Here is a 22,218-nt window from a genome sequence, read left to right as displayed (position 1 = left end):
TCTCTATGACTTTCAAAGGGAGATTGGAACAGCTGAAAGGGACCCGGCCTAAATATATCATCAAGGCCGATCAATCCACATTGGCGCTGGCAGCAGACAAACGGCTCCAGGAACAGCTCCGCCGCTGGCTGGTCCCCCTCCGAGTTTGTGGTCTGCGCTGCCATCTCCAAAGAGCGACGTGGGACCGAATGGGAGCTCCAGGCTACTGGAGGCTGAGATGAAATTTGAGACCACCAGACTTGTCCCGTTGCCAGGCAACATATCAGTCAGATTGAGCCGCGAGCGGCGCCCACAGGACCGGAAGCCACGTCAGAGGATGGATAAGTGGAGACTTAGTCCCAGGCTCAGAGGGCCGTCTATCCTCTGAGCTTAGGACTTGAAAAGGTCGAGATGTCAAATCAATTAGCTGGGTTGGGAGAAGGAAGAGAACAGAAGTTGCGGGCCAGATTCCTCTGCCTTCAAACAGCCTAATTGCATCAGGGCACCTCTGCAGCCACACAGAACGCACTACAGCTGCGCAGCTGCAAGGACCCCGACATTCAATCCACATCAGATGCGCCACACAAACACACACACACACACTGACTGTGCACGCCGGGATATAACATGTCTTTGTTGCAGCAGATTCATGTCAGTGGTGGTTTTCCCAGTCTGCCCTGACACAGCGAGCGCAGCCTCATACATACTTTCATGAATATTACTCCCAGGTGCTCATATTGACTTGCTAAAATGAGATATGTCCTCCATGCTGCAATAAAGCTGCCTCTTTTTTTTGTTTGTTTGTTTTACACACATGGCTTCACACACACACGCACACACACACACACACACACACACACACACACACACACACACACACACACAGGCCTAACTGAATGTAATTTACCAGCTGCTTTCTAATGGGGCTTCATCTTTCAATATAAATGTTAATAATCTATGATTACACTCAGTGCCGCTGCAACACATGGGGGCTGAGGGTTTCTTTCATGTGTTTGTATAAGTTTCTTGTTCTTTCTCTCTCTCTCTCTCTCTCTCTCTCTCTCTCTCTCTCTCTCTCTCTCTTTCTCTCTCTCTCTCTCTCTCCCTCCCTTTTTTATTGCAAATATAGACATCAAGAGAAAAATGTTCTTCTTTTTGTTTTCAGCAGCGCATAACTGGGATCACACCTCGGCGCACTGTTAACCTCCACCCTTCCGACTTAATGTTGCTTTTATTGCCTTGTCTCTTGTTTTTTTGATTTTGGGCAAACTGGGAAAAGAAATAACAGATGCGGTAAAGAAATCGGGGAAGAAGAAATGTTCAGACCCAGTGCTATTAATCGCAGCCGTTACACTCATAATTAGACATTTGCTCACCAGCCCTGGCGTTTCTCGGCAGCTCATCAACCCATCATGTGCTAATCCGCCCCGCCACCGAGGTCATTCTACGTTGATGAAGCCGTGTTGCGGCAAAACACGCAAGAGTCAAAAACAGTCACAAGTGCAATTTTTCCGGCTTAAGGACCACAGCATCTTTCTTTTTCAGTCTTTTATAGGTTGGCAGTACAGGTGGATATGAGTCAGCAGCCGGTGAAGTCTTAACAGGAAGTAATGAGTTAGCAATACCCTCCTTGTAGTTCAAGGTCATTTTAAGAAGAACCTCATCGTTCAAAAAGTTCACTGCTCGCCATTGTTGAAGTTTCCACTCCGGGGAGCTCCAGACTTTGTGATAGCACGACGAGGGTCTTTTAGTTAATCATATAATCACAGCCCCAATGACTGGCCAAGCATGGGTACTGCAGCCTTTCTAGTGCCTCCTTCAGTCTGATGGTCTGCATTTGGAACTGTTTGAAAGTGTTGCAATCCATTGGCAATGGCGGACTCCAGAGTTCTGTTTGCAGATGACATTGTGATGTGTAGCAACAGCAGGATACAGGTTGAGGAAAATCTAGAGAGGTGGAGGTATGCTCTGTAAAGGAGAGGAATGAAGGTTAGTTTCAGCAAGACCGAATATATGTGTGTGAATGAGAGGAACCCGGGTGGAACGGTGAGGCTACAAGGAGTGGAGCTCAAGAAGTTGGAGGATTTCAAGTACTTAGAGTCAACAGTCCAGAGCGCAGGAGAGTGTGGAAAAGACGTAAAGAAACTGGTTCAAGCAGGTCAGAATGGGTGGAGAAAAGAGTCGGGGTACTATGAGATAAAAGACTATCAGCCAGAATGAAAAGAGAGGTGGAGCAAACTGTATGCTCTACAAATGGTTACAATGACCAAAAGATAGGTGGCATAGCAGGAGGTCACGGAGATGAGAATGTTGAGGTTCTCTTTGGGAGTGAGGATGATGGAGTCCGTCAAAGGGACAGCACATATTACATGTTTTGGTAAGAAGGTAGAGATAGTGAAAGATAATGAATATACTGGTAGCTGGAATTGGAGGTCTAGAGGAAGACCAAGGAGAAGATATAGGGATGTAGTGAGAGAGGATATGAAGTTAGTTGGTGTGAGAGAGGAGGATACAGAGAATAGGGTTAGATGGAGAAGGTTGATTTGCTGTGGCGACCCCTGAAGAGAAAAGCCCGAAGGAAAGAAGAGGACTCCAGAGTTCTGCTCATGCTGTTGAAGCCTGTTGGATGAGAGGAGGAACATCTTCAAGGAAGAGATGTCCAGTTGCTACCGCAAGATCTAACAAGGACTACTTACCAGATGTTTAACGTCCTTATTTTTCATCCACTCTGCTGTTAGTGACCCACCCTTCTTCTCAGGGCGAGCAAACCGGGTCACGTTTTGTACCTTCGATATGTTGTGATGAATTCTGTGAAACTTTTCCAAGTCTGTATTTGGGTCTAATATCAGCCACTTTTAGAAATGGTAACCCAGGTTAAACAAGGACAGGGTGTTTTTGGGAGCACCGTACCTCAGGGACAACCCCCTCAGAATTCTTCCGCTATTTCACTCTCTGTGACAAATTGGCTCAGAGGTCAAAGTCATTGGATGCATTAAACATATTTTTGGGGCCCAGAACTCAACAATTCACATGCTAATCGTGAAGCAATGGAGGCTAATGTCCAAAAGGTCCTGGGTCAATGTCTAAATATTCCCAGAAATGCTTTTCTGGGAATTTGATTGACCATCTCATTTAAAAGATTCAGGGGAATGTTCAGTATCTCCATCGGTTATCCAGCAGTCGGGGTCATGGGATTGTCTCCGCATTTGGAGAAACAACTGTTCACTCGCTCATTCACAAGTCAGATAAATAGTTAGATAAATACTTGCAACCATTCACTCTTCACACATCACAGAGACATGCAATACAGTCATTTCTGGACAAGCCGCTACTTTGAACACTGCAGCTTAAACAACAATGCGGCCAATTTATGGATTTTGTTTTGGGCTAACAAGCTTTACGCCACGAAACATTTAGTCCTGTCACATCAGACCAATAAAAGTTCCATGAAATTCCGAGACTGTTCAATTCTGTAGTAGGAGTAGGACAAAGCAGGGACAGAAAATGAATGATGGATGGACTTTTCCATGTGTTATTTATTATTCATGTTTTTCATCAGCCGTATTGGAGACCCTGTTCGGAAAAAGCATTTCCAGTATCTGTTTGTGGATGTTACTGGTATGTATTTGATTATAAGTTAAAAAAATGTTTCTGTGTCAATTTTCATGTTAAAACTTTCATGTTACAATGTGGGCACCCTATACACAAGTGCGGCCTGCATATGTACACATGGATTTATTGAGTTATTTTTAGCCCGTACAGCTTATATTCAGGTGCACTCAGTACTCCAAAAATTACAGTTATTCACCTGGGTCTCACACGCCAAATAGAGATGTTCAACCATTCTTCCTGTCATGGACAATTTAGGGTCTCCAGTGAACCTTCTGTATATGTTTGGACTGAGGGAGGAACCGGGAGGAACCCCACACAGACATGGGGAGAACATAAAGATTTGAACCAAGAACTTTCTGGTTGTGATGGACTGAGCTCTGTGTCATGATGCCACTGTCATGTTCAACTCCAACAGCACTTAAAGCTAAACCCCCTTAAAGCAAGTGATCGAACTAACTGCCGTGACACGGTGAAGACCTTCTCCTAACGCCTTGGCTGAGGCCTTTAGAGAACTTAAAAAAAAAAAAAAAACGCAGGATAAACCCGTCTGTCCCTGCCATGGAGCCAATATGTAGCCTATCTCCATCTCATTTATTTTCCATTTGTCAGTGTCTGAGTGAAGTTATAATGGCTCTGTAAAGAGCCACATTAGTGGGCTGCAGCGCTGCGGCGCTATGGATTAACGCTCTCTGATCCCTCGCTGTCACGCCTGTTAAAAATGTGCGCAATTTGGTTTTTCTTTATCTCCGCAGCACCATGCTTTCCCGCCTCCTCCTGGCATCGGAGGGGGTTATTAAAATTAAAGAGAATATACATTTCCAATGTATCTGTGGCTCATTTGCGGTGGGTTATGAGTCACCCTTCCACCCTCCTCTTCCTCTCCTCTGGTACAAACTGGAGATAAAACATGCCCATCACTCCGCTGTGCCTGTCAATCACCATTCACTGCAGAATTTATCCCCCTGCTACTGTCATTGGGCCCTTTTTGCCAGGCAGGTATTCTGCTCCTGTCGGCACAACATTTCTGTCCCTCGCCTATATTTTCTCCCTCCAAACAAGCTGTTGTTGAGGACTTCGCACCCAAATAAGGCGGTATTGATTTCGCATATTGCCGGGGTCTGCACACAGCATGTTTAATTTTTTTTTTGTTACAGCAAAATACTATTTGAAGCGTCTCGGACCGCCGTCAGATTCCTGCTGGCATGGATATGAGTGGCTTTTAAAGAACCCTGATTTCGTTCAGTCGGCCCGACCGGATCCTCTGGACTTTGGCGTGGGAATGATGAGAACCCACCCTCGGCATTGGAACAGTGTGATTGCATTCCTGAGCACTTTTTGTCAGCACTGAAGCCCCTGCATTATCAAAATGCAGGAAGAGAATCAAGAGGGTTTCTTCTTCTTCTTCTTCTTTGTCTTCCCTTTTCAGCGGCTCCCTTTAAGGGGTCACCACAGCCAGTCACCTGCCTCCATCTCACCCACCAACTAACTTCCTGTCTTCTGTCACTCCATCTATAAACCACCTCTCTGGTCTTCCTCTAGACCTCCTGCCTAGAAGCTGCAACCTCAGCCCCATTCAACCCAGATCTTCACCATCCCTTCTCTGTCCACATCCATGAGCCTCTCCATCCTCCTCACTCCTAAGGAGGAACCTCCACACCTTCATCTCTGCTGCCTCTTGTCTTCTCCTCAGTGTCTCCCAACCAGACAGAATTGCTGCTCTTGAATTGGGAGATGGAGTGGCTGGTAGAGATTTCAGATGGTAGAGGTACTCTACCTCCAATCTGGAGGTTGGCTCCTTGTGCCTGCCGAAGTGTCCTTCTGGCAGGACACCTGTGTGAGGGAAATCAAATTTGGCAAAATGAAACGGGATTCCTGCAGAAGCAGGTGTTTGACCAATTAGATCTCTGTTTGTCGTTAGCGACTTCCTGCTCCCACTTAGAGGATTGTTAGCTTGTCAGAGAGAAAGCAAACACCAAAAGCCGTTGGGCAAACACGGGGGTGGTGTCCACAATATATACATATGAGGGGATGCTAAGGTAACATTAGCCGAGAGCGGCGTTCCCAGATAAGGGAGGCTAGCGCAAGCTTTGGATCTTCTCCACCTCTGCCAAAGGACAAGCTCAAACATAATTTAATCCTGATATATTTCCAATATATTTTCAAGACAGCTCACATCCTTGCACTTTGTAAAAGCAAATTTGTTGAAATTTTACCATTCTTATTGATCAGTGTGGCTGTAGCCCGCTGCCACTTCCACCAATCCTCGGGTCATTAATTAGAAGATCACAATAAATAGATAAAAATTATGTAAAAAAAAATAAAAAAGCCGATAGTCGATAGCAAAGGGTAGCCATAAAAGGCTACCCTTTGTCATCCTTTCCTTTCATAACCATTCTGGACAGAACTTGTAGGTGCTGCCGGGGTTCGTTAGCCTCAGGATCAGGTCCTGCTCTTTGCAGATGATTCTCTTGGCTGCGTCTGGTTGTCTGAAACCACTGGAATCAGAATCAGCAGCTCCAAAGCCGAGGCTGTGGTCCTCAGCTTGAAGAAGGTGGAATATCGTCTCTGCGGGGTAGGGATCCTGCCCCAAGTGGAGGAGCTCAAGTCAGTGTCTTGAGTGGAAGACTGGAGCTGGAGATTGATGATTCCTCAACAGTCTGTTGCATCGTCAAAGGAGCAGAGCTGAGAGAAGAAGCTCTCCATCTCCTGGTAGATCTATATCCCCAACCTCATCTCTGGCCAGAAGCTGTGGGCAGTGACCTGAATAACAGGATCACAGATGCAAGTGGCCGAAATGAGCTTCTTACTCAGGGTGTCCTGTTTGCCCTTAGAGATAGGGTGAGGAGCTCCGTCATACAGGAGGAGCTCAGAGGAGACCCACTGCTCCTCCTAATCCAGAGGTGCCAGATGAGGAGGCTCCATCTGGTCAGGATGTCCAACTAAGAACGAGGCCCATTAAGGACTACGTCGCCGAACTAGACTGGGAACGCCTTGGGATTGAGAGCTGAAACAAGAAGCCTTGGAGAGGAGAGGCTAAAGCCCCTGAGACCCTGTGCCCTGTAAGAGATTGGCTGAAAAGAAAAATAACAAACACGTTTTGAAGCCATTGGCAGCGTATTTTCCTTTTTTGCCAAAATAAAGGATCTCTGCTCGCCCACACGCCCGCTATGGGGAAAAAGGTTATATAGGAACAACGAGCTGTGACTGGAGTTGTCAACCAAATCTGCTTCAGCCAATATGCAGATCAGGTTAAACATTTCAGACTCACATAGAAAAAGTTAAAGTCAGGTGTTTTTTTTAAATGTGTCTGTCTTTCACAAAATATCTAATTCTCTGCTTCTCGTTTTAGACACTGAATGAAAATGATGTTTGGATTTCTGATAAATAAAGAATCGATGTCAGAAGGATGAGACGTGTCTTTAGTCACGATAGACGTTCAGAGTTTTGTTACACTAAATTTTCCTCTTGATGCTAAAAGATCTGCCGGTTTGAGTGAATGCAAAAGTTAGAAAGAACACGTGTTGAAAAGTCGCCAAGGCCAGGGACAAGCAGCTCGGGGCAGGGTAGGCCAGGGGAGAAGAGCGCTCCTGGTTCCTGGTTGGAGCTCCTCCTGGCCTGCTGAAGTGTTGTTGCTCTACCACTGTGTTGGAGAAGGTCCAGGCAAATGCAAATGCAGTGCTCGCCCTCCATCCCTGCATTGCTTCCTTTTTGAAGCATAGATGATGATTCATGGAGCAGCTCTGTCACAAACAGCAGTAGAGAAACTGGGTTACCATAGCAACACATAACATATTCATCCGAAAGCAAGAAATGAAACAAATCAAAATGCTACTGTGTTCTCTGCACAAGTAAATTTTACACAATGGCACTTCTCTTCAGGGGTCACCACACCCTCCATCTAGCCGACCGGCAAACTTCACGTCCACTTTCCCTCCATCCATAAACCCCCGCTAGACCTCCTGCCTGGCAGCTCAGAACTGAGCATCCTTCTTCTCCTTCCCTCCCCCATCCATGTCCAAAGCATCTCAGTGTGACATCATCTCCAACGCCCCAGCTGCTGCTAATTGGCTGCCTGCTGCTCAGGGTTCATCCACGATAGGTGGATGCAGGGGACGGTTTGATTCAGGACATTTGCTGCGCAACAGCACAGTGACAGACCTTACCAAAGTCTAAACACAGAGCCTTGATAACGAACTCATACTCAAGCCCTGATTATTGCAACATCTGCTCATTATCTGGACCTGGAAAAAAATAAACCTTCCCCGTGTCAAATTGATGTGACGCTGGAGGCCAGCTGGATGATCAGGGTATGGAAAATCCCATGGTGGAGCAGATAGAAGATCTGCGTCAGAAGAGCTGACAGTTCCCTCAGCCTCCTTCACAGTGAGTGTCTCATCTTGAATGTATTCAGCTGCCGGAAAATACCCGCTCAAGTTTCCCTTCCCAGCTCAGACTCAAACCATTTCAATTGATTTGTGTTGTGCAAGAGGGACAAAAAATAAAATCTTGCAATCACAAGTGTCTGCTGCTCCCGTGTTCAACTTGACCCGCCATCTGTAAGCACAAACTAGCGTTGACAAGCTGCATGGCTCTGTCATTTTTCCAGCGCTCAAGGTGAGAGCTCGTCAACATAAGATTTCCAGAGGGTTTCCTATCTCTGCAGATGGCTCAGCGTCTGACAACCACAAGCATCTGCATGTCTCTGCAGGACTCAGACTCGGGGTCTAGCGTGTATTTGTACTCCGGTGTATTTGGAGTCCTCCATGTTTGCACAAGTGGAGATTGTGTTGAAGTGAAAAATGTTGTGGGGATGCAGCAGATGCTGTCAAGGAAGGCTGTGACAGCCAAAGTTGGACTTGGGGCAGATTACATCCTGGTTGGTTTTTAGATGATGTGGACAGTCTGAAAAAAATTTTTTTTTTTTAAATTTGATAGTATTATTTTGACAGTATGCAAACAGTATGCCTTCTGTCCCCATGGAGATTGGCCAACCCCAGATTTGCAGTCGACACAACTCTAATCTGTGACGGCAAGAATGAGCTGCTGGACATGGTATGCTCAGCTCGGGACACACATACAGATTAATATCTCCTTCTGAATGTGAACTATGAAGATGGTTAACAAAGACAGGGAGAACATGAGTCCAGAGCACATGGAGGAAGCAGATAAGTTTGTCAACCTCGGGTCCGAAAGATCACACACACACAAGATCAGAAGGTTATTAGCGATGGTGAGGAAGGCAGCACAGAAAAGGGCAAACATCTGGAAATGCAAAGGAAGACTACTTTATGATACCTCCATAGCTATTGCTATTTTTGGAAGTGAGTCCCGGACCACGCGTGACGCTGAAAATCTGAGAGTGGACCACAGAGTCCTGGAGATACCATGGACAGAAAGACGGGCACTCTGGTAGTCCGTAGTCCTACTTTTTGGACTCGTCATTTGAATCGGCCTCCCCTTTGAGTCATTGTAGACACGACAGGGTCGAATCTAGCAGAGAAAACATGGGCAGCAGAAGACGGTAAGGAATGGTAAAGAATCACGGGAACTGCAGCTGCGGCGTAAATGACAGTACAAACTGCCATCTTTGTTAGTCCCCCCCAGGTTGGGGTCAGAAGGGGCAAAGGGGGAAAGAGAGAGGCCACAGACCATGAGAGCACACTATGGGCAAGAAGCAGACTACTAAAACAAAGAGGGACACGCTAGGAGCACAGAAAGAACCTGATGAACAACACTTGGGAGCCAGAAGAGAACGTGGATTATCTGGAGCTGATCTTGGCGTTCCTGGAGGCGCAGAAAAACGCTAAGGAGAAGCCCACTCCTGTGAAGAGTAAGTCGCCGACAGAATAGTTAGAAAATGAAGTCAAGAAAGAAGAAGTTTGCAAGGCTTTGCAAGAAACCTTGAGCCAGAGAGGTTCATTGGTGCCATAGACAGTTAATGTTTCTGTTGAAATAGAAGGATTCCCACAAAGCAGACCTCGTGCTGCCCACAGGTGCTTATCTCCTACTACTAGGGGAGATGAACATGGCACTCCTGTCCTGAAGATGGGTAGTTGTATTTCCCTCCAGTCGCTGCACCTCCTGTACCCATTTCCTCAGGATAGTTTTCTTTGGCTTTCCTTCTCGCTTTGGCTGCTTTAGTTAAAGTTTCAAACATTCATTGGGTGTTATTCAAGAAGAGCTGCCATGTGTGGTATGATGAGCTGGAAGGAGGACCTGATCGTGTTGTGAGGAGTCTTCCATTGTTGTACACTTTACAATTGATGTGATTGTAGCTATACTCCCATTAAACCTGCCATTTCCTGCATTTTATTGTTTGTTATATCTGAACGGCTGCTTTGGTGTGTTTGTTAGATCGCCCATTCTCGCCTTCATTTACAAAAGTACAACATTATTGTAAACCCCTGTTCCATTCACATTACTGCTTATATTGTCGTGTTTTGGTAAACTAATTTTTGGATGTTTTGTTTAAGCTCAATCAAGGCGAGAGAGATGTCATCAAATCTGGACATGCCAATTTGAGTTTGATAGAGTGGGTGTGGGACTTGTGCGGCCCCACCCCACCATTTATTTCGTGATTGCTTCACGAGCAGGTGAAGTTCTACATCCTGGAACTTTCTGGGTCTCATAGTTTTTATCCATTTTCCATCTGGATATCACCAGTCTGGAACAATGCTAATACTAAAATTAACTTTGGCTTTGCCTCGCTCACAGACCAAAAGTTTGGTCTGGCGGTAAATCTTTCTTCTGTTGGTGTTTTTCACGGCCGTTGAGATGCTGGGACTCCACTTTATCATTTTAAGTAAGGCTGACTTCCCGTTGCGCTGCGTTCACCCTTCCATTCAGGCACAGGAAGTGCTGCCAGATATTGTTGGTACAGCTAGAAAATACCCCAACTCTGCGAGAGCAACCTTTCAAAGTGTAGTTTTTCTTTACCCCGGCTGCAGCTTTGTCAGCGGGGAGTCTGCAATCTCGTACATCTGACCTACCGAACTCCGGTCTGATAAGCGAGCATGCCGAGCTGAGCGGACTGCCTCAGAGAGTAACGGTAATGCGAGTTTGCTTCGGCCAGGCAGCGCATTCGAAGACAAACTGAGAGCCGTGAAAGCTCGCTTGCAAACTAAATAAACTTGGGCTTATGTGGGAAAACAGCGGCTCATTAAGTACATTGTGCACGGACATCATTTATAGATTGCGATCTTAGTTACCGCAAGATGCTATGGAATGCATGGAATTGTTCAGGGACAGCGAATCCTCACGGGAGGCCAGATAATTAATATCAATCCCTTAATAAGCTCAGAGTGCCCTTGTGATGAATTTTAAGTGTCATGTTTTTGCCACATGATTATATTGTAATCACTTAAGCGGCGCACATTATCTGTGGGCTAACGCATAGGAGAGGAGCTCTCCTGGTTGTGTTAAGACTCAGGATAGTAATCTGGTTGGTAATTACTCAGGGTAATCTTGGAGGGATTACCGTCATCGCAGAGGGGTTGAATATAAATCAGGTTGATGATTAGCTGCCCAAACTGTCTTTTTCTACTTATTGTGAGGATGTAATAGACTTACCTGGAATTTCTTCCAGTTTCTACGTCCTTGATGGCAATGCCTCAGTGCAAAGTCCCTTGCTCCTTATTACACCCGTGAATTCTAAAATTGATGCAGCCTCAGAACAGCTGGCGTGGCGGCGGTCTAAAGCATGGAAAGCAGCTCCGAATCAGGTGCTGGAAATTAGGATGAAGCGCTCACATCAGGAACAATCTTGTCTGCAGAGGTTCTCAGCCATCCAGTTCATGGTGAGTGCTTGGGAAATCAAGTTGTCGTGAAAACTGGACTTAAATTTCGTCACTTGAAGACGTTTCAGCCCTCATCCCAGAGGCTTCTTGTCTTCTGAATCTTACATACTGAGTCTGGCTTTCAGACATTCGGGTCCAGCAGTTGCATAAGTTGGCTGTGATGTCCACTGTTTGAGGACGATCTGGATGAGCTGCAGCTACTTAACAGTAAAGTGCATTGTTACATGAAACAGTAAACATCAAACTGTGAGGTATAATAGCAGCATGATGGTTTTTTTTTTGTTTTATAATAGCAGCATTATATTTTTTCTTTTTTTGACAATGGTAGCATGATGTTTTTCTCTTTTTTACAATAGCAGCATGATGTTTTTTTCTTTTTTTTTCTCAATAGCAGCATGATATTTTTTTTCATTTTTCAATAGCAGCATGATTTTTTTTCTTATTTACAATAGCAGCATGATGTTTTTTTCTTTTTTTTACAACAGCAGCATGATATTATTTCTTATTTTACAATAGCAGCATGATGTTTTTTTCTTTTTTTACAATAGCAGCATGATATTTTTTTCTCAATTTACAATAGCAACATAATGTTTTTTTTTCTGACAGTGCAAAAGAGCAGGATTGCAAAAAAAAGGTAATATTATGAAATATTGTCAGACAAATCCCCCGCGTCATTCAGGTCTGAACAATGTACCCTCATATCCTCCCTCACTACATCCATAAATCTTCTCTTTGGTCTTCCTCGAGACCTCTTGCCTGGCAGCTCCAATTCAAGGATCAGTCTACCAATATATTCTCTGTCTCTCCTCTGTATATGACAGAACCATCTTAGTCTGGCTTCTCTGACCTTCCTTCTAAAACATCTCACATGTGCTGTTCCTCTGATAGACTCATTCCTGATCCTATCCATCCTGGTCACTCCCAAAGAGAACCTCAACATCCTCATCTCTGCAACCTCTAGTTCTGCCTCCTGTCTTTCCGTCATTGTAACAGTTTCTCGGCCATACAGCATCACTGGTCTCACCACTGTCTTGTATACCTTTCCCTTTATTCTGGCCAATAGTTTACTATCACATAATACCCCTGACACTTTTCTCCACCCATTCCAACCTGCTTGGACCCGTCTCTTCACCTCTTTCTACACTCTCCGTTGCACTGTACTGTTGACCCCAAGTACCTGAAATCCTCCAGCATCTTGATCTCCACTCCCTGTAGCCTCATTGTTCCACCAGAGTTCCTCTCATTCACACACATATATTCTGTCTTGCTGCGACTAACTTTCATTTCTCTCCTTTCCAGCACATACCTCCAACTCTCAAGATTTTCCTCTACCTGTTTTCTGCTCTGACTACAGATCACAATATCATCTACAAACATCATGGTCCATGGGGATTTCTGTCTAACCTCATCTGTCAGCCTATCCATCACCATTGCGAACAAGAAGGGGCTCAGAGCTGATACCTGATGGAGTCCCACCTCCACCTTGAACTTCTCTGTTACCCCTACAGCACACCGTACCAGTGTCTCACAGCTAGCACACATGTCCTGCACAAGTTTAACATACTTTCCTGCCATTCTAGACTTCCTCATACAATACCAGAGTTCCTCTCTTGGCACCCTGTCATATGCTTTTTCTAGGTCTACAAAAACACAATGCAGCTCCCTCTGCCCTTATCTGTACTTCTCTATTAGCATTCTCAATGCAAATACTGCAACTGTAGTACTCTACCTAGGCATGAAGCCATACTGCTGTTCACAAATGCTGACTCCTGCTCTCAGTCTAGTTTCCACATTGTATCTCCCTGTACTCCTGTCTGTTCTCTTCAGTCTTCTCAGTATCCCACTTCTTCTTTGCTAACCGCTTTCTCTGTATATACTCCTGCACTTCCTCATTCAACCAACAAGTCTCCTTATCCACTTTCCTTCCGGGTGACACACCAAGTACTCCTCTACCTGTCTTCCTGATAACACTAGCTGTTGTTGTCAAATCATCTGGAAGTTCACCCTGACCACCCAGACCCTTTCTCAACTCCTCCCTGAAAACCCTACAACACTCCTCCCTTTTCAGAGTCATCCTACAAACCACAGTCCTATGCTGTCTGGCTACACTCTCACCTACAACCACTTTGCAGTCACTGATCTCTTTCAGATTACCTCATCTATACAAGATGTAATCTACCTGCAGCCTCCTACCTCTTCTCTTATAAGTTACCCTATGTATCTGTATTTTTCTGGAAAAAGGTGTTCACAACAGCCATTGCCATCCTTTTTCAAAATCTACCACCATCTGTCCCTCTGCATTCCTATCCTGTATACCAAATCTGTCCATCACTTCTTCATCCCCCTCTATTACCTTCACCAACATGTCCATTGAAGTCTGCACCAATTACCAATCATTCATTGTGGGAATATTCTGCATCACTTCATCCAACCCATTCCAGAACTTCTCCTCTTCAAATTCACATCCCACCTGTGGGGTATGGCCACTAACAACACTCTGAGCCCCTTCTTGTTCGCAATGGTGATGGATAGGCTGACAGATGAGGTTAGACAGAAATCCCCATGGACCATGATGTTTGTAGATGATATTGTGATCTGTAGTCAGAGCAGAAAACAGGTAGAGGAAAATCTTGAGAGTTGGAGGTATGTGCTGGAAAGGAGAGGAATGAAAGTTAGTCGCAGCAAGACTGAATATTTGTGTGTGTGAATGTGAGGAACTCTGGTGGAACAATGAGGCTACAGGGAGTGGAGATCAAGAAGATGGAGGATTTCGGGTACTTGGGGTCAACAATTCAGAATAACGGAGAGTGTGGAAAAGAGGTGAAGAGACGGGTCCAAGCAGGTTGGAATGGGTGGAGAAAAGTGTCAGGGGTATTATGTGATAGAAGACTATCGGCCAGAATAAAGGGAAAGGTGTACAAGACAGTGGTGAGACCAGTGATGCTGTATGGCCGAGAAACTGTTACAATGACGGAAAGACAGGAGGCAGAACTAGAGGTTGCAGAGATGAAGATGTTGAGGTTTTCTGTGGGAGTGACCAGGATGGATAGGATCAGGAATTAGTCCATCAGAGGAAAAGCACATGTTAGATGTTTTGGAGGGAAGGTCAGAGAAGCCAGACTGAGATGGTTCTGTCATGTACAGAGGAGGGATGGAGAATATATTGGTAGACGGATGCTTGAATTGGAGCTGCCAGGCAAGGGGTCTTGAGGAAGACCAAATAGAAGATTTATGGACGTAGTGAGGGAGGATATGAAGGTAGTTGGTGTGAAAGAGGAGGATACGGAGAATAGGGTTAGATGGAGAAAGTTGATTCGCTGTGGCGATCCCTGAAGGGAAAAGCCGAAAGAAGAAGAAGAAGAAGAAGAAGAAGAAGAAGAAGAAGAAGAAGTCGTTACTTCCTGCTCTCTTGGGTCATCACCCCTCCTCATTCTGCCAATTGGCATTTCACCCAACAACCAGCAAGTCTGTTTGAACAGTCTTCGCTAATGGTTTTGGTAGGGGTCTTGGTATCGGGATGCAAAGGTGCATACCATTGGCTTGTCCAACGGGGTTGAGCGGCAGCGGGGAAAACACTGGCGGCCTCCTGGGTGTCTTTTCTGAACCCTGATGAGTTCACCTGCTGTCTAAGGACGGCAGATGGCTATGAAGTGTGTTCTTCACAGAGTGTGCTTGAGCTTTGTTTGCTGTGCATTGTTTGCAACGCGGTCCGACAGAAAGGGGCGTGAGTGATAAAACAGTGCCCCGAGGCTGTGCTAATTTAAAAACAGAGAACGGCAGAAGAAAGAAAGCTCCTTGTCCCTTGACTTGTGATTTTCTATCTTCTTCCCCTTCTTCATAATGACATCCCCCTCCTCCCTCTTCCTGTGCCGTCCCTGGACTGTCTCCTCCAGTGCTCTAAACACCCGATGGAAAAGTTCCCACGCGCCTCTTGTAGATAATTGGCACTACTGGGTTTTATTTAGCGAACAGATGTTTGAATGAACTTGACGGAGAACTGGATTTGGGAAGGTAAAAAAAAGAACAAAACAGATGTCCACATTGAGGAGGAACTTGTTGCTGATCATACAGAAACCCAAGCCCAGCCTCTGGGACGGCCTCGTTCTGCGAGACAGCAGTAGTTGTTGCGGTATCTCAGGTCTTCCACTCTGCTTTTTCTTTGGAGGCACTTATGTTGGTCTTAATCCAGGGTTTTTCCACCCTCAGTACCCCCACCTGGAAGCCTTCTCTGCCCCCTGCTGCCATGAGATGTTCAACGTCTGATTGTCCACAGCAAACCCCACTTCTCCAAAAGGGTGTTTTCGGCATCTCCAGTTCAACCATAAATCCATCAACACGTGCACTTCTTCAACTGGACCGCCACTGGAAGATCTTCGGAGGCTAAGCCGGTGTTGCTCAAGTCGGTCAACACTTGGGCCAATGAGCCTATGGCTAGTTCTGGAGTTGTAACTTTTAATCCCACTGCACTTCATCATTCCCAGTCGTACAGATGTCAAAAGATGTTTCCAAGTTTCCTAGAGATTCTCATTGGATTGCATTCGTCTGTTCACATAAACCAATGGCGTGGAGCTGTGATGTAAGACGCTAACCAGGGGAGCAACTCAAGGGGTGGTGACTCACCGAAGGACACTATGCATACAGGAAGGAGGAGTCAGGAATTGAACAGCCAACCACTCAACCAACTGAGCCAGGACCAAACCAAGTATGATTTCAGTTTGGCAGTGTGGCATCCTGGAGAAGCTGGGAGCATACGGGCAATCACTCTGTTGCCCTTCACCACTTCCGAAGATTCAATCAGGAAACGATCTCCAGTGCGGAGGCAGTTTCAGGGGGGGATTAAACAGTTTTAACTGCCACCTTGTGGCCAATCTGGAGCATCATTGCCACGGGTGACCAAATGAAAGTCAAAAGGCAACGCCTCCCACTTTAATGACAAAACTATATGAAGTTAGGCTACAACGATTCCCTTGGGCGATGAGTGATTACTCGATGATCAGCCCTCTGATGGGAAGCGGTTAAGAAGCACATCGCAATCACGCGTTTCCACACCTCCATTTTATTTGAGAATTGCATTCCCGCTGGAATGATTATTACATTTCTCCCTCTTCATGATTGCAGAATCAAAGCCTCCCCCCTCTGCCCTGCAATACGCCGCCCACATAAGTTTTTCTTCTCTTGCAGGAGAAATTACTGGTGAAATTAGATTTCTCCTGATAATATCAAACAGCGCTTTCCCATCCATCCATGCATACATCTGTTCAGGTCTTCCGTTGGATCCCCAATGTGTTCCCGGTCCAGCCCTGTCCTGGATCTTCTCCAGAGTCTCCTCCTTGGTGGACACCTCCTCCATAAGGTGTCCTAACCAGATGAAGCCTCCTCATCTGGTTCCTCTGGGTGCTGGAGGAGAAGCAGAGAGCCTGGACACCTTGAGGGGCAACTCCCTCTGGCCTCCTGTATCCTTCTTTGGGTGTCCACCCACAGCTCCTGACCGGAGGTTAGGGCAGCAACGAAGATCCACCGATACGTCGATACTTACCAGCTCCATTAGCAGGCCTTCCTCGGAGAACCAGGGTTGGAAGGTCATGGAGATCAACAAGGGTCATGCAAAGCTGAGCAGAAGCGACTTCCCCATCGATCAAATGCAACGTTTGTGTGTAGGGGGGGGGGGGGGTCAGGAACAGAAAAGGTCACCATCAGCCCATGCTTTCCAATCCCACTGTCACGTCATTTCTCCATTTCCATTTCCATCATCTCACCTTCAATCTCAAAGGCACCTCCTGCCTCCCAACCCACCTGGAAATGTACAACAACAAACCCACCGATGTTTGACTGCTGAGAAGAAAACCCTGCACCTGTGCTTTATACTTCCCCTCCTCATGGCCGACATTAGTGAGCTGGTAATATATATGTAATAAAACTTTTTTTTTTTTTTACTTCTTCCAAATTCCTAATAATCAAATGGAGTTTTACTGAAAATTTTAATTGGTTGATTTGTTAGTTTCATTTTTAAACCCAATCATTAATCAGTCCGTCCTCTATTAATACTAAATTTAACCATAAATGCATTTTAATTAGATTAATTGTCGATTAATTGTTTAGATTGATTTGTCAGATTGATTAGTTAATCGTTTAGATTAATGAATTAGATAATCCATGACATGACTTTTAAATACCCAACGATTTCATCGTAAGTGGTGGAATAACAAGCATCTTTAAGCGTTCTTACCATGTTTTAAAGGAGTTGGTCTTGTGATGTTTGGATCCAGTGGAGACACCAATGTTCTGGGATGTTCTGAGGTGGATCGCATTCACACACTCACTGACAATGGCTCAGTGTCTTCATCGGGGACACCTTGGTATGCAGATAGTGACCCGGATCAAACCGCCAATCTTCAGATGGAGAGATGGTGGTCTACCAGCTGGGCCTGGAATTGGTGGAGCATCATGGAGTCACGTCAGGATTAACGTTACATCTCCAGAACCCACGCAATCATGCCAAGACCAGCTTTAGGAGACATCAGCGGGTCTCTGGCCCAACTGCTGATCAGATGTAGCAAAGCTATCGACCTCTACAGACATTTTCATGTCCAGCGGTTGGTTCATTCCTCTGACGTCTGACGTGAACCTGACTCCTTCAACTCTTTGGGTGTGAAAGTGGCGATGGAGATCTCCATCTCCACCTCCACTTCCACCCACGTCTGCCCGGAGGCCTCCCTGGTGTTGGCGTGTCAGGTCCAATCAGAGGAGACTCCTCCTTCTCTTCGTCTGAAGCAAATCTTCTTACAGAAGCATCTCCATCTCCAGACCTCGAAATTACCTCACAGGACACTGGAGTCTGACAAGGTCCGCATGTTCTCCATACGTTCTCCTGACAGCCCGCCAACCAGGGGGAACACACATACACACACACATCCTGTTATAGCCTTTTTTCACCACTCTAAGAAACCCAACTCTCTTTCTCTCTCTCTCGCACATACACACATCCACAAGCAGGCAGGAATACTTCACAAAGGTTCACACATTGACACTGATAGCAAAGAAAGTCCTGCTGACTTCTATCACTGACTAACGAGATAGACTGTTGTGTGTGTGTGTGTATCTGTGTGTGTGTGTGTGTGTGTGTGTGTGTGTGTGTGTGTGTGTGTGTGTTTGTGTGTGTGTGTGTGTGTGTGTGTGTGTGTGTGTGTGTGTGTGTGTGTGTGTGTGTGTTTGTGTGTGTGTGTGTGTGTGTGTGTGTGTGTGTGTGTGTGTGTGCCACTTCCATCCATCATTAGCACTAGCAAAGCTCTGCATCAGCTTGACAGGTCTTTCTTCTTCCCTTCCCTCTTTTCTTCCTTCCTCCCTTCCTTCCTCCTCTCCTTCCTCCCCTCTTCCTTCCTTCATTCCTTCACATCTTCCTTCCTTCACTCTTTCACATCTTCCCACCTTCCTCCCTTCCTTCTATCCTCTCCTCCTTACTCATCTCCCTCCTTCCTTCCTTCCTTCCTTCCTTCCTTCCTTCCTTCATTCCTTCCTTCCCCCATCTTCACATCCCCCGACCTACTTTCTTTCCCTCTATCCTCCCTTCCTTCCTCCCCTCCTTCCCTCCTTCCTTCTGTTTTTAGACCAGATGTCTGGCTGATGGGACACACACCTCAGAATCATCAGTCCTGTTCATGTTTGTAAGAACAAGGTATCCGATTTAGGTCACAGAAAAGGATGATGACCAACATCTCCTCCATCCTGCACCAATGTTTACAATGCATTTTCTAACCCGCTAACGCCTCATTGGGCTAATCCAGATTGTGTATGTGTGTGTGTGACGTATTTTATCAGGGAACAATTATGCGATTAATCCAGGAGACTCAAATCAATTATGGTGAAGGGATTAGGGGTTCAGGGGGTTTAATCCAGTCAGGTTACAGATTAGGCTGGGATTAACTTCAGGATCTTTCCAGAAGGTCTGGCAGCAAACCTTGGCTTTTTCTAAGGAGGTCAATGGAAGGTCTCATTTGAGGCCGGATTACCGACGTCTGGATTAAAACACCGGCAAAGCAGAAGAAATGTGGGCCAGCGATACTTCTCAAAGGTGTGTGTGTGTGTGTGTGTGTGTGTGTGTGTGTGTGTGTGTGTGTGTGTGTGTGTGTGTGTGTGTGTGTGTGTGTGTGTTAGGTGTTGTGACACCTCTTGTACAATAGATAGAGGGAAGGTCCAAGCCTACTTCCTGGCTGCTTGCTACTTTTCGCTTTCAGACCTGCCGCTGGTTAGCCCTTGTGGTGAATGAAGAAGCAACTCATACATCAGTCTTCTTCTGCCAGTGCAAAGCCTCTGCATCGCTGAGACTCCTGCCAGCCCTCCTCATGACACACTGGGTAACTGGGCCCTTGGGTAGCCCCAGGCTACCTTGGTGGGGGATCTGGGAGTAGCAGTGGGCCCGATAGATATAGTGCACAGGCTCACCATAGTGGATACGCCCTGGCACCTATCAACCTCTACCCCACTGCCTTGTTGGTGAGTCTGGGAGAACGAAAGGCTAAAAGAGCACACACTGACACTCAAGCATCATGTTGGAGGCACACGATAGGCAGTACTCCTGAAAAATGAGCTCTGGCAGCCCCCTGCAACTGCTAGAGTGCCAGTTGTCTTGAACCCTCCTCACCACAGGATTACCTGGAGCAGAGAGGTCCTTTTTAGGAGCCACACCGCTTACCCCAATTGGGGAAGGGCCTACAAAAAGTGGCCTAAAAATTGTCCACTCAGAACATCCCTGATAGGGAACTGCATCTATTGGAAAAATCCACCCAGTGGCCAAAATAAACAGAAGAAAATAATCTCTCTCAAACTGGCTACATGTAACAAACCAACCCTCCTGGACACTGATGGAGTCAGTGACATACCACAGAGGACAACTGCACTCATTGCAGCAGAACTTAACTGCTACAATGTTGACATTGCGGCTCCGAGTGAAACCAGGCTCCTTGATGAAGGCTCCCTGAAGGAAGTATGGCAGGGTCGGGATAATCTTCGACGTTCCCTGGCTTGAAACCTGAGAGACATTGAGTCTTTACCGCATATAGGTGGTCTTGTATCAGTCTCAGACCCTATGAGGCGGCAGCCCAATCCATTGGCCACCGGAGCAGAAAACACCAGGACTGATTTAACGATAACACAGGTGTAATAACCATCATGCTTGAGCAAAAGCATGCTTTACCCAGCAACCCCAGATCAGCTGCACTTCGACAGAGTTGACTGTGCGCCCTGCAGAATGAGCGGCGGACATCGAAGGCTAATGAGATACAATCCATATTTGCCAATAACCATGATACACACAACTTTTATGATGCAGTGAAAAATCATATATAGCCCAAGAAACTGCTCAATCTCTCCCTTGAAGGCCTCTGATTGTACAACCCTCCTCAAAGACCAGAAGCTCATCATCAACAGATGGGCATAAAACTTTGAAGCCCTTTTGAACCAGCCTTCCCCACCAGATCCATCAGTGTTGGATGAGTTGCCTGACCACCCCACTGTTGAAGACCTCAATCTCCCACTAACCTTTGAGGAGGTTAGACATGCGGTAACATTGCTGAAGAACAGCAATGCCCCTGGCCATCCATACTGAGATCTTCAAATGTGCGGGCTACCTTTGCATTCACACACTCTTTATTGCAGTCCGTCAACAGTGGTGGGACACAAACATCATCAACATCTACAAAGGCAAAGGAGATAAGTCCATCAGTGGCAACAGCCATGGCATTTCACTTCTTGCAGTTGCTGGAAAAGTCCTGGCCAAAGTCATGCTGCGCAGACTGGTGGATAACATCTCGGAGCAGCTGTTGCCTGAATTACCGTGTGGATTCAGAGGGAACAAAACCAGGACTTTTTCATGACGTTCATTGATCAAAAGTTCTCAAGACCATCAACGGGGAGCTCCTATGGAGTATCCTCATGAAATTCGGCTGCAGAAGAAAATTTGTTTACACTACTTCAGCAGTTCCATACCGGGATGATGTTACGTGTCACACCTGGAGGTCAGGAATCTGCCCCTTTCAGGGTCTGTACTGGTGTGTGTCAGAAATGGGTCTTTGCTCCAGTACTTTTTTATATCTTCCTGCTATCTGTGACATTGCTGCTACGCAAAAAATCAAGGACTGTGGGATTACGGTGGACTTCAGGCTCGACAGAAACCTTTTTATCATCAAAAGGCTTCAGGCTGTCACAAAAGTAACCTCTCAGCACATCATCAAGCTACAGTATGCAGACGGTTGTGCAGTTGTGGCCCACTCACCAGAAGCACTTCAAGCTGTACTCACAGCTGCTGCAAGTGCCCATGGTAGACTGGGTTTCTCTGTAAATGTGGCTAAGACCAAGGTACTGCACCAGTAGCCAGCAACTCCCCCACCTCACCCACCAACCTTAACCATCTCAGACCAGGCCCTTGCAATTAGGGAATATCTTAAATACCTCGGCAGCTTCCTCTCCAGCAACTGTAGCATGGAAAGGGAGATACAAAACCAGATCAACCAAGCATCATCTTCTTTTGGATGACTCAGACATAGGGTCTTTCAGAACAAACACCTCAACCTCCACACTAAAGTATCTGTTTACAAGGCAGTAGTCCTAACAATACTCCTCTACACTTGTGAAACATGGACACTGCACACACGACACATAAGGATACTCGAGGATACTCGCACAAGGAGACACAAAACTAGCATTATATCTACAGCCCCAGCCTGTGCATTCACTTGCAGACAGTGTGCATCAAGGATTGCACTCTATAGCCACAGCAAGACTCACATGTAGCAGAGGCAGGATTGTCATCATTGGACACAATGGACCATAGTGTGTG

General features: G+C 46.1%; 1 pseudogene; it reads left to right on the top strand.

The window, feature by feature from the left end:
• Positions 1-9,254: 9,254 nt before the first annotated feature.
• LOC147223095 (chromobox protein homolog 3 pseudogene) lies at positions 9,255-9,644 on the top strand (annotated as a pseudogene).
• The last annotated feature ends 12,574 nt before the right edge of the window (positions 9,645-22,218 follow it).

The sequence above is a fragment of the Fistularia commersonii genome, chromosome 20 (genome assembly GCF_037954325.1).
Source record: "Fistularia commersonii isolate RoL2024-O1a breed Wild chromosome 20, RoL_Fcom_v1.0, whole genome shotgun sequence".
Lineage (NCBI taxonomy): Eukaryota > Metazoa > Chordata > Actinopteri > Syngnathiformes > Fistulariidae > Fistularia > Fistularia commersonii.
The sequence above is the reverse complement of the archived record's forward strand: the minus strand, read 5'-3'. Positions and strand labels throughout refer to the sequence as shown.